At 43.4% G+C, this 13803-nt stretch overlaps 1 protein-coding gene and 1 pseudogene across 2 annotated transcripts in view; one reads left to right on the forward strand and one right to left on the reverse strand.

The window, feature by feature from the left end:
• The window catches only part of rnf216 (ring finger protein 216), a 227172-nt gene that overhangs the window by 96733 nt on the left and 116636 nt on the right, over positions 1 to 13803 (reverse strand). The window lies entirely within an intron of this gene.
• On the forward strand, positions 611 to 812 carry LOC139226095 (U2 spliceosomal RNA; annotated as a pseudogene).

Consider the following 13803-nt stretch of genomic DNA (forward strand, 5'->3'; position numbering starts at 1 on the left):
CCAAATTCATCTTCAAAATATAACTTTCTAACAATATTAGAGGGAAGAGGAGACCTATGCTAGTATATTTTGTATTAGATTAAGTAAATACAAGTAGTCCAGTTAGTGATCTGAGGTGCAACTTATTATTGCAGCTATCAACAGGTTAAATGTCTGCATGAACTTGGATACCACTTCCTGTGGTCAATGGACTACTCATTATTTTTACCATATAAAGCTTTCTTTGTCTGCTGAAGGAGAGGAAGGATGTGAGTTGAACCAAATAACAGCAAAATAAGAAGCTGAGCTAACATAGCATGAGCAAATGAGAAAGAATTCAGTGTACATAAAAGGCTTCATCATTTGAGGTTACTTTGCAAATGTGTAGAGATATGTAACTATGCACCCTCTTTTTGCATATTCAATGAATAATGCATTTTTGTCGTTTTCCTGTATGAGTGTACAGAATATCATCACCGAAAAAAGTAGGAGTAAAAATAGATCCATTTGTTTAAAGGGAAGGAAAATCATTCTCCAAAGTGCGATCTTCACCAGCGAAATGCGATCTTGTCTCATCTGGCCATAAGTTTATTCATTCACATCAAGATTCTGTCATCAGTGTCCATAAGAACGTGCCCCTCAGCATTTTGGCTAAGATCATGCGTAACTGACCTGACAGGGGAGTAACCACCATAACCCCAAGGTGGTTCTCCCTGGATCAGGAAGGTATATGCTTGCTTTTTTGGAAATAGGTGGTGTGTGGGGGACCTGACCCATGCACCTCCATGGCACGAACCTGGTATTGCAGTACTTCCAGGAACGGTGCAGTGGCTCTAGGCCTTTTGGCTAAGAGCATTGGCGCAGAGTGATCCTTGGCGTGTGCAAGGTGACCTCTGGCGTTTGTGATTTGACAAAGAATTGGAACGATTGGCTACGAATTTCAAAAAAAAAAAAAAAAATTAACCCCTCCCACAATTTTCAACCACTCGGAGAAGCCAACACCATTTTGTTTTTACTGACAACTGTGTGAAATCCCCCACAATACTCTTGGAAGCTGTTTATGCTCCAACACAAATCTAATACCGACCACCAAAACAAAAGCAATTTTTAAAGCAACATTCAAAGACTTCAGTGAAGCTGTAACAGTAGCTCGGAAGAAAATACAGATTTTCAGGGTCATGATTTTCCACAAAGTGTTTATTTAGAACCTGCACGGTTTAAAAATGCTTCAAAAAATTGCAACTGTGGGTGTGGACAGTCAGCCTACTGACACGAGTTTCTGTTCTGCTGAACTGAAACTTCCTTGTAAGGCATCTGAAAATCATGAGGACAAAGCCAGGTGACGATGCAGTTACGATCTTGCAGGGACAGAAAAAGTGTGGAGGGGGAAGTACCAAAACTTGGTCGCAAAGGATTGAACGTACTTTTACACTGACCTATTGCAGTTGAGCCAACTACTATTCAAAATGTGGGGAACTGGCTACTGTGTGTACTTGGCAGGAAAATGCTTCTTTAACCTTCCTACAGACTGATAGTATCATTAAACCCTTGAAAATCTTGCTCGATGGGTTTCCTGTCACACTGTTTACACCAAGCAATGCAACCAATAGAATCCCAGGCTCTGCTCGTGGTTAAAATGATATAATGTAAAAATGCCCGAAGAGTGGAACAAACAAGAATGACAGACTTGCATTTATATAGCGCCTTTCATGACCACTTGACGTCTCAAAGCATTTTATAGCCAATGAAGTACCTTTTGGAGTGCAGCCACAGTTGTAATGTAATGCGGCAGCCAAATTGCGCACAGCAAGCTCCCACAAACAGCAATGTGACAATGACCAGATAATCTGTTTTTTTTTTAAATGTTATGTTGATTGAGGGATAAATATTGACCAGGAAACCGGGGATAACCCTCCTGCTCTTCTTCGAAATAGTGCCATGGGATTTTTTACGTCCACTTGAGGGGGCAGACGTGGCCTCAGCTTAATATCTCATTCGAAAGACGGGGAAGCACACAGACACCCATCACTCTGCAGTGTGCTATGTTAATACACCAACATGGAATAGCACTGCACCGCCCACAAATCAAACACTTTAGTCCATAAATATTACCCGACTCATTGTTATATTTAAACATTACTAAGTTGATTTGATGCTGCTCTATTTCCCTTAAGAAACAAAATGGCCCCCTAAGAAATAACAATCCAGACTGAGCAACAGGGAAGTGAAATTAAAGAGATCACTGCAAAGTGCAGTATTTCTGGAGAGGAATTGGGGAGAATAGACGATGGTTGCTTAAAGCAAAATGCTTCTTAAAATTTGCTCAAAAGGCCTTTTCAATTTCAATTCTGGGGGACTGGCATCTTGTGTAAGCTCTCAGTGTTTGCATTATTGAATCTGTTTTACAAAGGCCAGGAGCAGATATAACTGGGTCCACAAGTATGCTGCTGGTCTACAGAAACAAGATGCAGCAGCGTAAATGCTGGCTCACACACTGAACATATGGAATTTAAATTAAAATACCAATGTAAAAGCAGCTACAAAGATTGTATTACACCTAAACATCAGTGACTTAATAATTTGGCAATTCGCCCTGGAGTTTATTAGCAACTGGTAATTAAACTCAAATGTATTTAAAAGCTCTTCAAAACCTATAGTTTTAACAGCGCACTCTATCAAGATTCTCATTATTCATCCGGTAATGAGGGTCAGCATCAGAAAAGCTCATTCAAAATACCGCCGTGGGATTTTTTTTTTACATCCACCAGGGCAGGCAAGACTCGGCTGAACATCTCATCTGAAAGCCCTGGTTGCTGGAACTGACCTGCATCGCAGATCCACACAAAATGTGGGTCTAAGATCGCGGTCGGGATAAGGGAACCCTATAGAAGTTGGGCACATGGAGGTCACTACTCCAAATGCAAAACTGCTAGAGTGGTGAACTGACTGCCCTTCCCTAAAACTGTCTGGCAAACATAATGCACCTGTATGATTTTAAAAGACTGCTATAGTATTTTAACTTTGCAGTGTGCCTGGATAAGAGGATGGAGCAAATGGTTAATTTAACAAGAAATTCATTCCTGGGTTGTGGGCGCCACTGGCAAGGCCAGCATTTATTGCCCATCCCTAATTGTCCGAGAAGATGGTGGTGAGCCGGCTTCTTGAACCGCTGATTCACATTTACATTGTGGGGTGTCCAAAAAGAATATTGCTCCTTTGTACATTGAAGCAAAACCACATAACCTGCAAGAATGGTCGATATAATGCACTCTCACAAAGCCCAAGTCTAAGATTAAATACAATTTATGCGATACAAACGGAAATGCCTTCGATCAATAAATAACACCGGCATAAATTCATTCGGCCAATCAACTGCCTTAACAGCATTTAAAAACCTTAAATGGACTAAAATCTGTTCAGAGAGTGACCTCTGTTGGTAACCTTTAGAAAACCACATCCAGAACTTAACAGCAGTAGCTGGAGAAAAATGTGCTTATTCTTTTCAACTGTCAGTCAATCCAGAGTAGGCCAAATCACAGCACAGATTTTCGAACGAGGGTCACAAAAACCCCAAGGGATTCATGAGGCGATCCTATGCAGTGCCTGAAGTCATCGTTTTCCATCATTCTCCTATCAGATTTCTGTACTTGTTGACTATCTAATATTATTCCTGTTATACGCTAATAAAAACCATTTTCAGCATTGATTGTACTAGATAGGGGTCATTATCTTTCACAAGTTAAAACCGGGAATGCGTCAATATTTGCAAGCACCCACTGCACAGAAAGATTGGAAAACCATTGTTTAACAAACACTAGCAAACCACAGGCCAGCATCATTCATTCTCTTCCCATGAAAATCAACTGATCTTCAATCTAAAGTTCCGAGCTTATCGTCACCCATGAACGATTATTGGATTACTATGGCTGGGAATTCCCTCGGAGCTGCTCCCGCTCCACTACTGTAATTTAGCCGGGAGTGGAGCAGAAACCTTGTTTATTACCAGTGAAGTTACGGCGCCAGTGAGAGCAGTTCCCAGGAAATTACTGGCCTATGTATTAGTTATTAAAAATTAAGGGTGCATACAGGAGCTCCTACAAAGGATTCGTGGATAAAAGGAACTTCACGGATCACACTAACCCATCTCGGTCTTTCAGATACTGACTGACCTGTTGTGTATAACAGCATATTTTGGATTTCCCACATTCGCAAATACAACAACAACTTGAATTTATATAGCGCCTTTAACATAATAAAACGTCCCAAGGTGCTTCACAGGAGGGTTATAAAACAAACTTTGACACCTGGCCACATGAGAGATGTATTAGGGCAGATGACCAAAAGCTAGATCAAGGGTAGGTTTTCAGGAGCTTCTTAAAGGAGGAGGAGAGAGAGGTGGAGAGGCGGCGAGGTTTAAGGAGGGAGTTCCAGAGCTTAGGGCTCAGGCAACAGAAGGTACGGCCACCAATGGTGGAGTGATTAAAATCAGGGATGCTCAAGGGGCCAGAATTAGAGGAGCGCAGACGTCTCTGGGGGTTGTGGGGCTGGAGGAGATAACAGAGATAAGGAGGGGCGAGGCCATGGAGAGATTTGAAAGCAAGGATGAGAATTTTAAAATCGAGACATTGTTTAACCTGGAGCTAATGTAAGTCAGCGAGCACAGGGGAGATGGGTGAATGGGATTGGACACTGAGCGTTACCATTTCAATTTTGTTTTCAAAAATAGTTTAGATTTTTTTTTAAACACAGGTTGTATCTCTTTTGAAGTTAACCTCCTATAGAATCTGAACAAGGCAATGTCCGAAACGGTGAAATCTGCACATGGCAAGAAGCTGGTTCGGTGGGATAAATGAGCATGTCCCCTTCTATACTTCAGTTCCTACATCTCTCTACTCAGCCTTTTTGTAATATACCAGATGTGCAACGTACGCAACTCAAAAGCGAGAAGATTATGACTATGCATCATTGATATACATCCGAGTGCTGCCCATGGTGAAACCTTAGGGAAATGAAATCTGTCGTCTCTGACTCGGGACACAAAAATGCAATTCAAAAAATCTAAAAGCATTCCAACATTAACACACAACATGATGCAATCAATGGCTGCTGAAAGGGGACACTGCAATTGAGGCCAGCTCTGAGCCGCAGTGTTGGGGCTGTTGTATGGCGAGGAATCTTAGGCACAGGCTGGGCCCAGAACGGGCAGCACCCTTCGCTTCGGAGCTGCCCGGAAACTTAGAAATGGATTATTCAGATTTTTGACGGTCAACTGCAACAACCAAATGACAAACCAAGAGGAAGGAAGTTAGAACATTCCATCAACAACAACTCTGGTTACATTCAGTCAAAAAGGATACTTGCCCTTATAAAGGAAACAGAATTGATTTTAACCTCTGATAGTTTGTTTTACAGATATTTAAAAGTACAGTTACAACCTCGCTGGCTGACACGGTCTCCTAGTCAGGCAACGACTCAATTTAAAATTCTTATCCTTGATTTCAAATCCCTCCTCCGCCCCCCCCCACCCTCCCAAATCATGTTTATAACCTTCTCCAGCCCGACAACCCAAGATCTCTACACTGTAGTTCTGGCTCTTGCGCATCTCAGATTTTCTTCGCTCTACCATTGGCAGCCGTGCCTTCAGCAGCCAAGACCCTAAGCTCTGGAATTCACTCTCTAAAACACTCTGCCTCTTTCCTCATTAAAACCTACCTCATTGACCAAGCTACTGGTCACCTTTCCTAATATCTCCTATGTGACTCGATGTCAAATTTTGTTTGATATTGCTCCAGTGAAGCGCCTTGGAATGTTTTACAATGATAAAAGGTGCTATATAAATGCAAGTTGCTGTTGGTTCAGTTATTTCATCCTGCCCTCCAGATGCCCCCCTTTCATTCTCCCGAGTCACCAGAGCAGGACGAGTAAAAATGGGCATTTATATTTGTGAGATTAACCAAGTGTGATCTTACCAGCGTCTGAATGCAAGACCCGCAACAGTAGCACAAATTATTTTTGTCACTCAGAGAAACAATATTGGCAATTCAAATCCTAACCTATAAGAAGTGGCAAATTAGCAATTATGACAAATCCTTCAGTTTTCCAACATTCCTTCTCCTGAAGAGGCTGCGTGCTGGGGTAAAGGTGCATTCGGGATTGTGTCTGCAGGACAAGTACACTCGGGCAAAGTTGCAATCGAGTCTGTACGTGCGGCTGTCATAGCGAGGGGATTTGAATACAGGGGCAGGGAGGTGTTGCTACAGTTGTACAGGGCCTTGGTGAGGCCACACCTGGAGTGTTGTGTACAGTTTTGGTCTCCTAACTTGAGGAAGGACATTCTTGCTATTGAGGGAGTGCAGCGAAGGTTCACCAGACTGATTCCCGGGATGGCGGGACTGACCTATCAAGAAAGATTGGATCAATTGGGCTTGTATTCACTGGAGTTCAGAAGAATGAGAGGGGACCTCATAGAAACGTTTAAAATTCTGACGGGTTTAGACAGGTTAGATGCAGAAAGAATGTTCCCAATGTTGGGGAGGTCCAGAACCAGGGGTCACAGTCTGAGGATAAGGGGTAAGCCATTTAGGACCGAGATGAGGAGAAACTTCTTCACCCAGAGAGTGGTGAACCTGTGGAATTCTCTACCACAGAAAGTAGTTGAGGCCAATTCACTAAATATATTCAAAAGGGAGTTAGATGAAGTCCTTACTACTCGGGGGATCAAGGGTTATGGCGAGAAAGCAGGAAGGGGGTACTGAAGTTTCATGTTCAGCCATGAACTCATTGAATGGCGGTGCAGGCTAGAAGGGCTGAATGGCCTGCTCCTGCACCTATTTTCTATGTTTCTATGTTTCTACCCACAGTGCAAGGTTGCCAACACCTCCAACATTGCTCTGGTGTCTCCAAGGATTGAAGATTAATCTACTGGACACTGCTGCCAGCAAACCCATGGAGAAAAATCAAAGCGGCATCAGTATCTGAATCTGTGTCGGCGCTCACTAACATTGAAAACTCTTCTCAAATCTACAGGTGGTTAGGATTTGAAGCCCACTTTTGCTTTTCTCCCCGAGCAACCCTAAAATTTATTACTTATGCTTTAAAAAAAAATATATATATTAATAGGAACTAAAGAAAATGCAGCTTTCAGCTTAAATGTTTCAGTGTTGGCTCTGGAGAATTCAGCATTGGACAGAGTTCAAATTTCTTTTGAAACAGAATTTGAAACTATGAAAACCCAAGCATTTCTCCAAATTTGGGGACACTGTACTCTGCTGCATTGCAACCAATTGTTTCAGCGTAAACATACTAACAATAAACAGATCTGAAAAGTGCCTGGAGTATGTCAAACAAAAGTGATACTTCCTTTTTAACTTTCCTCTCAAAACCTCTCTGCTAAGCAATTTTTTTTTTGTTAGAAGGATAGATATGTTGTGTCGTATTAGAAATAGGTCATAAAAAATGGAACATGTGATAATCTGCTTCCTCATTCAAGAGGAAGTGAGTGTTAATCTGCAACTCCCCTGATAAGAACCATTTCCTCTTGCTCACATGATTCGACCATGCAGGTTAAGTCTCTGCTGTAACTCTGACCAAATTAGGCAACAATTCGAGATCCAAGCTCCAAAGCCTTGCTTAACCCCTTCATGAGATGCAATGGCTGCATTAGTTTAAATTGGTTTTTGGAAGATGTACGCTGCTCTCTGGAAGCCAGAGATTAAACCTTTCAACTGAGAAGGAGCAACAGGTTTTCAATGGACCAGTCACCTCAACACCTGATGTTTCTTGCCATACTTTGGCATATTACTGAAAGACAATTTTTTTGGTGGGAGTCCTGATGGTTCAGCTGGTCACAGATGTGTGTGTGGCTGGCCAGAAGGCCTCAAGTTGGATTCCCAGTCTGAGCCAAGTTTGTTGATCTCAGCCGGGGGCGACGGATTGTCGGGGGCAAAATAAAATGGGAGCCCCCATTCCTAATCCTTACCCAGTGATTGCTGCTGCAAAGTGCATGGTTGTGCTCATTGGGCGAGGAAAGGATTGGGCTCAGTTGTGGCGCCCTCCACAATCTGCCGACAGCAAGCAATTAGGAAAGCAAATGGTATATTAGCCTTTATTAAAAAGGGATTGGTGTACAAAAGTAAAGTCGTCTTACTACAATTATATAGGATCGTAGTGAGACCACATCTGGAGTACTGTGTACAGTTTCGGTCTTCTTACCCCAAAAAATATATACTTGCCTCAGAGGCAGTGCGGTTAAGATTCACTAGACTGATTCCTTAAAAAAGGAGGCAGACAAAAAACATGAAACGAAAGACCAGTTAGCCTAACATCTGTCGCTGAGAAAATGCTGGAGTCCATTATTGAGGAATCAGTAGCAGGGACATTTGGAAAAGCATAATTCAATCAAGCAGAGTCAGCATGGTTTTATGAAAGGGAAATCATGTTTGACAAATTTGCTGGAGTTCTTTGAGGATGTAACGAGCAGGAATGAGGGGGAACCAGTGGATTTGGATTTCCAGAAGGCATTCGATAAGGTGCCACATAAAAGGTTACTGTATAAGATAAGAGCTCACGGGGTTGGGGGTAATATATTAGCACGGATAGAGGATTGGCTAATTAACTGAAAGGAGAGAGTCGGGATAAACTGGTCATTTTCCAGTTGGCAAACTGTAACTAGTGGGGTGCCACAGGGATCGGTGCTGGGTCCTCAACTATTACAATCTATATTAATGACTTGGATGAAGGGACCGAGTGTAATGTAGCCAAGTTTGCTGATGATACAAAGATGGGTGAGAAAGCAAATTGTGAAGAGGACACAAAAAATCTGCAAAAGGATATAGACAAGCTAAGTGAGTGGGCAAAAATTTGACAGATGGAGTATAATATGGGAAAATGTGAGCTTATCCACTTTGGCAGAAAAAAATAGAAAAGCAAATTATAATTTAAATGGAGAAAAATTGCAACGTGCTGCAGTACAGAGGAACCTGGGGGTTCATTGTGCATGAAACACAAAATGAGTATGCAGGTACAGCAAGTAATCAGGAAGGCAAATGGAATATTGGCCTTTATTGCAAGGGGGATAGAGTATAAAAGCAGAAAAGTCCTGCTACAACTGTACAGGGTATCAGTGAGGCCACACCTAGAGTACTGTGTGCAGTTTTGGTCTCCATATTTAAGGAAGGATATACTTGCATTGGAGGCTGTTCAGAGAAGGTTCACTAGGTTGATTCCGGAGATGAGTGTGTTGACTTATGAAGATAGGTGGAGTAGGTTGTGCCTATACTCAGGAGTTCAGAAGAATGAGAGGGGATCTTATCGAAACATAAGATAATGAGGGGGCTCGACAAGGTGGACGCAGAGAGGATACTTCCACTCTCAGGGGAAACTAAAACTCGGGGACATAGAATAAGAGGCCGCCCATTTAAAACCGAGATGAGGAGGAATTTCTTCTCTCAGAGGGTTGTAAAATCTATGGAATTCTCTGCCCCAGAGAGCTGTGGAGGTGGAGTCATTGAATATATTTAAGACGGAGATATTTTTGAGCGATAAGGGAATAAAGGGTTATGGGGAGCGGGTAGGGAAGTGGAGCCGAGTCCATGATCAGATCAGCCATGATCTTATTGAATGGTGGAGCAGGCTCGAGGGGCCAGGTGGTCTACGCGTGCTCCTATTTTTTATGTTCTTATAAGGGGATTGGTCCTCTAAGGAGGGATTGAGTAGACTAGGCCTATATTCCCTCGAGTTCAGAATAATGAGTGGTGATCTCATTGAAACAGATAAAATTCTTAAGGGGCTGGCTGGCGAATCAAGAACCAGGGGTCACAGTCTCAGAATAAGGGGTCGACCATTTAGGACTGAGATGAGGAGAAATATCTTCACTTAATGAGTTATGAATCTTTCTGGATGCTCAGCTGTTGAGTATATACAGTAGACACCTCAAGTCGCTGGAGAAATACCAACGATGTCTCCGCAAGATCCTGCAAATCCCCTGGGGGGACAGATGCACCAACGTTAACGTCCTCGATCAGGCCAACATGCCCAGCATCGAAGCACTGACCACACTCGACCAGCTCCGTTGGGTGGGCCACGTCGTCCGCATGCTCGACACGAGACTCTCTAAGCAAGCGCTCTACTCGGAACTCCTACACGGCAAGCGAGCCCCAGGTGGGCAGAGGAAACGTTTCAGGACACCCTCAAAGCCTCCTTGACAAAATGCAACACCCCACCGACACCTGGGAGTCCTTGGCCAAAGACCACCCTAAGTGGAGGAAGAGCATCCGGGAGAACGCTGAGCACCTCGAGTCTCATCGCCGAGAACATGCAGAAAGCAAGCGGAAGCAGTGGAAGGAGCGTGCGGCAAACCAGACTCCTCACCCACCCTTTCTTTCAAGCACTGTCTGTCCCACCTGTGACAGAGACTGTAATTCCTGTATTGCACTGTCCAGTCACCCAAGAACTCACTTTTAGAGTGGAAGCAAGTCTTCCTCAATTTCGAGGGACTGCTTATGATGATGATATTCAAGACAGAGATAGATAGATTTTTGGATACTAAGAGAGTCAAGGGATACGAGGATAGGGCAGCAAAGTGGAGATGAGGCAGATCAGCCATGATCTTATTGAATGGTGGAGCAGGCTCGAATAGCCTATTTCTGCTCCTATTTCTTATGACACTTCTCCATGAAGGTTGCCACTTGGGAGAGAGTTACAAGACACTCATGTAACCTACTCCAGCAAAGGATTCAGGAAGAGGAGGCAGAGGAAACCATTAATAAAAAACTGCAGCACTGCAAACAAGCGTTGAGCAGCATAACTAACACATGAAAGGAAGTCACCCTATGTGAATTTCTTGTAGCAACGACTTTGATCAAAAACCCTATGCCCAGCACTTACAGGCATTCTGTGTATTCATTCATAGCCAGCGCACTAGATGAGGTTCAGCAGCAGATAATCGTCCCTCGAGCAGCCACTTGCTCACTCTTGCTCTCGCTGATGAATGAATACATGCAGATTAAGCAGCTGTAAAGTTTCAGCATTGTGCAAACTAAATCAAAATTCAGTGGTGGGTTTCACAACCCAGATCCATGCACTGGGCCATTGCAGTGCTCAGCATGATCTGTACTCGGGTTAGACGGATAACGGCATAATTGACCCGCTTTTGAGAGACAATTCTCTTTTGTACGCTGCACAGAATACAGAATCCCACCCTAACCCCTTGCCCCCCCTCAAGCATCTATAGACCCTTCAACACGATATCTAGCGGTTTCTTAAATGATCCCAAGGCAGGCTACGCTCATTACAATTTTCATCGAGTGTAACTGATACCCAGTTCATCATCCCGAACGGACATCCGATTCACATGGCTGTTTCGCCAAATCTAAACCAATGGCTGCTTCAAACACTAAAAATACACTGAACTCAGAATTCTACTAGGACTGAATCGACAAGGACCCATCTCCAATCTGTCAGACACATGGATAAATTCCTTGTTGCTCAATGGGATCAAAGACTGAATCCAATGGACCTAAATATATGACCACTCCTTAATCGGTTCATGAATTAGTCCTTAAAGGTTCCGCAGTGGCTTTTCTCCTACCCATTCTCTCTGCAGCACTGATATGGTCAAGAAGTGTGGCATAAAGGGAAATGGTTCGCATGCAAAATGCATGCATGTTCTTTTTGTCAAAGCCACATTTGTTCAGCCGGTCCCTATGTAGCAAAGTAAGTATGCAAACGGATAACAGGAATGATCAGGCAGACAACAGAATGTTCAATGTTTTTGGTGCCTAACTTCTGAAGTCTCAATCAGATGAAGCAGACAGGAATGCAGATGTTTGATTATTATGCACATTCTACGGAATCAAATATTGTACCTGTTTATATATACACCAAACAGTATCAGACAGTTGGTCTTCCTTCCACCCGCAATTCAGGCACTGTGCTGTCACGTTGGCTGGAAGCACATCAACCTCAACATAGGCAGATCCAAACCTGGAGTGCAGCAAGACTCCCCAGGGGATGTTCCAAATCAAAGCTTCTGAGAAAGACAGCTATCCAGAGAGATACATACGCGCCAACCTAGAAAACTAGCAAAAGCAAACACCTTCAAAAAAAGCTTGCCGTCCTCAAAGAGCTGACTATTTAAGAATTCTCCCGATTAAAAGACCAGTACATGCGAACACAAGTAATTACACAGGGCTTTGGCAGCTTATGGTCTCGATATAACCCCAAACGTTTCTTCACTTGTACTGAAGATAAAAAACAAAAGCAAATATTGAAGTGCAAAAATTGTTAAATTTCTAAGCATGCTCTGCTTGGGAATCTTTGAACTTTTACATGAAAATTATATATTCCTATGAATTTTAAGCACTTTAAAGAAAACAAACTTGAATTTACAGTACTTTTCACATGATCAGGACATCCCAAAGTGCTTCAGTCAAGAATTACTTTTGCAATCACTGTTGCTATGCAGACAAACACGGCAGCCAATCAGCACACAAGAACCACAAACAGCAATGAGATGAATGACCAATGTGTGTTGGAGGTGTTGGTTGAGGATTGGCCACGTCACCGGGAGGATTCCCTTTTCTTTGAAAAGTGCCACGGAATCGTTGGTATCACCTGAGCAGGCTTCAACCAATATACCCGTACTCTGGTTGCACTTCTCCAAAGCTCTCCTTACCAGCTGCTCTAGTACAATGCTCCATCAGCTACAGGTCATTCAGAATGCTACATCATCCACATCCCGGGAATCATCTGAACTCCGTCTCCACACCCTCCATCACCTGAGTCTTGAAGCAGCACTGGCTTCCCATATCCTGGAGAACGGACTTCAAGATTCTCATCCTTGCCTTCAAATCTCACCACCGTGTTACCCCTCCCTGCCTCCACAATCTCCTCCAGCACCATGATCCCATGTGCACCTCCGCTCATCCTACTCCAGTCAACTCCTTGGTCCCTGTTCCCTCCACTATCAGCCACCCCGATACCCTCGCATTCTAACCTCAGTATCTGCGCCTTGGGACTTCCTCACTACCTTCAGAAGCCTCGAGACCCTTTTCTTCGACTGCGCTTTTGCCACCTCCCGAGTCCTGACCCTCCTCCCATTTCTCCCTTCAAGTCCACTAGCTATCCATCCCTGTAGAGAACAGTGATGTTTCCCTGTATGTAACGAGTACTATAGAAATACAATGAACTGTAGTTCCTAAACCCATGCACCTCACTAAAGCTCTCCTTGCTTTCAAAATGCTCCTCAAAACTGCAACTCCATACGTGTTTTGTCACGTCCTTTGGGATATTTTACTAAATTAAAAAGTCCGACAAGTGCAAATTGTTGTACTTCCACTTTTGCTTAAGTCGGTTTTACTATTATTCAATTTATAAATTGTGCTTTTAGGATTAAATTTGTAGGGAACAGGCCAAGTAGGGCAGAAATCCTAACATAGTTAAGAATACAAGAAACATCAGTGCAAGGCATTTCTATGTTAATTCCTGTAATCAGATTGTTGAGACCCCTGCACTGAACGTCAACGACATCAGCAAAAACACAAAGCACTATCTGTACAAATGTCTGCACGGTCACCATTAGAAGTTTATTTAAACGGACATGCACTGTGTGTTAATTCGGGCAATATGTGGACTATATAGTTTTACAATACAGGTGCGACGTCCAAAATCAGGAGTTGTGGAATCCGGACCGATCCGTGGCGGGATCGTCTGGAAATCGGAAAATGTTCCAAAATCCAGACTCCCCCGTCTCGGCGACCTGACCTCGCCTCGTCCCGACCTCCTCTACCCCCAGCCACCCGACCTCACCTGGCCTTTCCCCGGCCC

Source organism: Pristiophorus japonicus, chromosome 15, assembly GCF_044704955.1.
Source record: "Pristiophorus japonicus isolate sPriJap1 chromosome 15, sPriJap1.hap1, whole genome shotgun sequence".
Taxonomy (NCBI): domain Eukaryota; kingdom Metazoa; phylum Chordata; class Chondrichthyes; family Pristiophoridae; genus Pristiophorus; species Pristiophorus japonicus.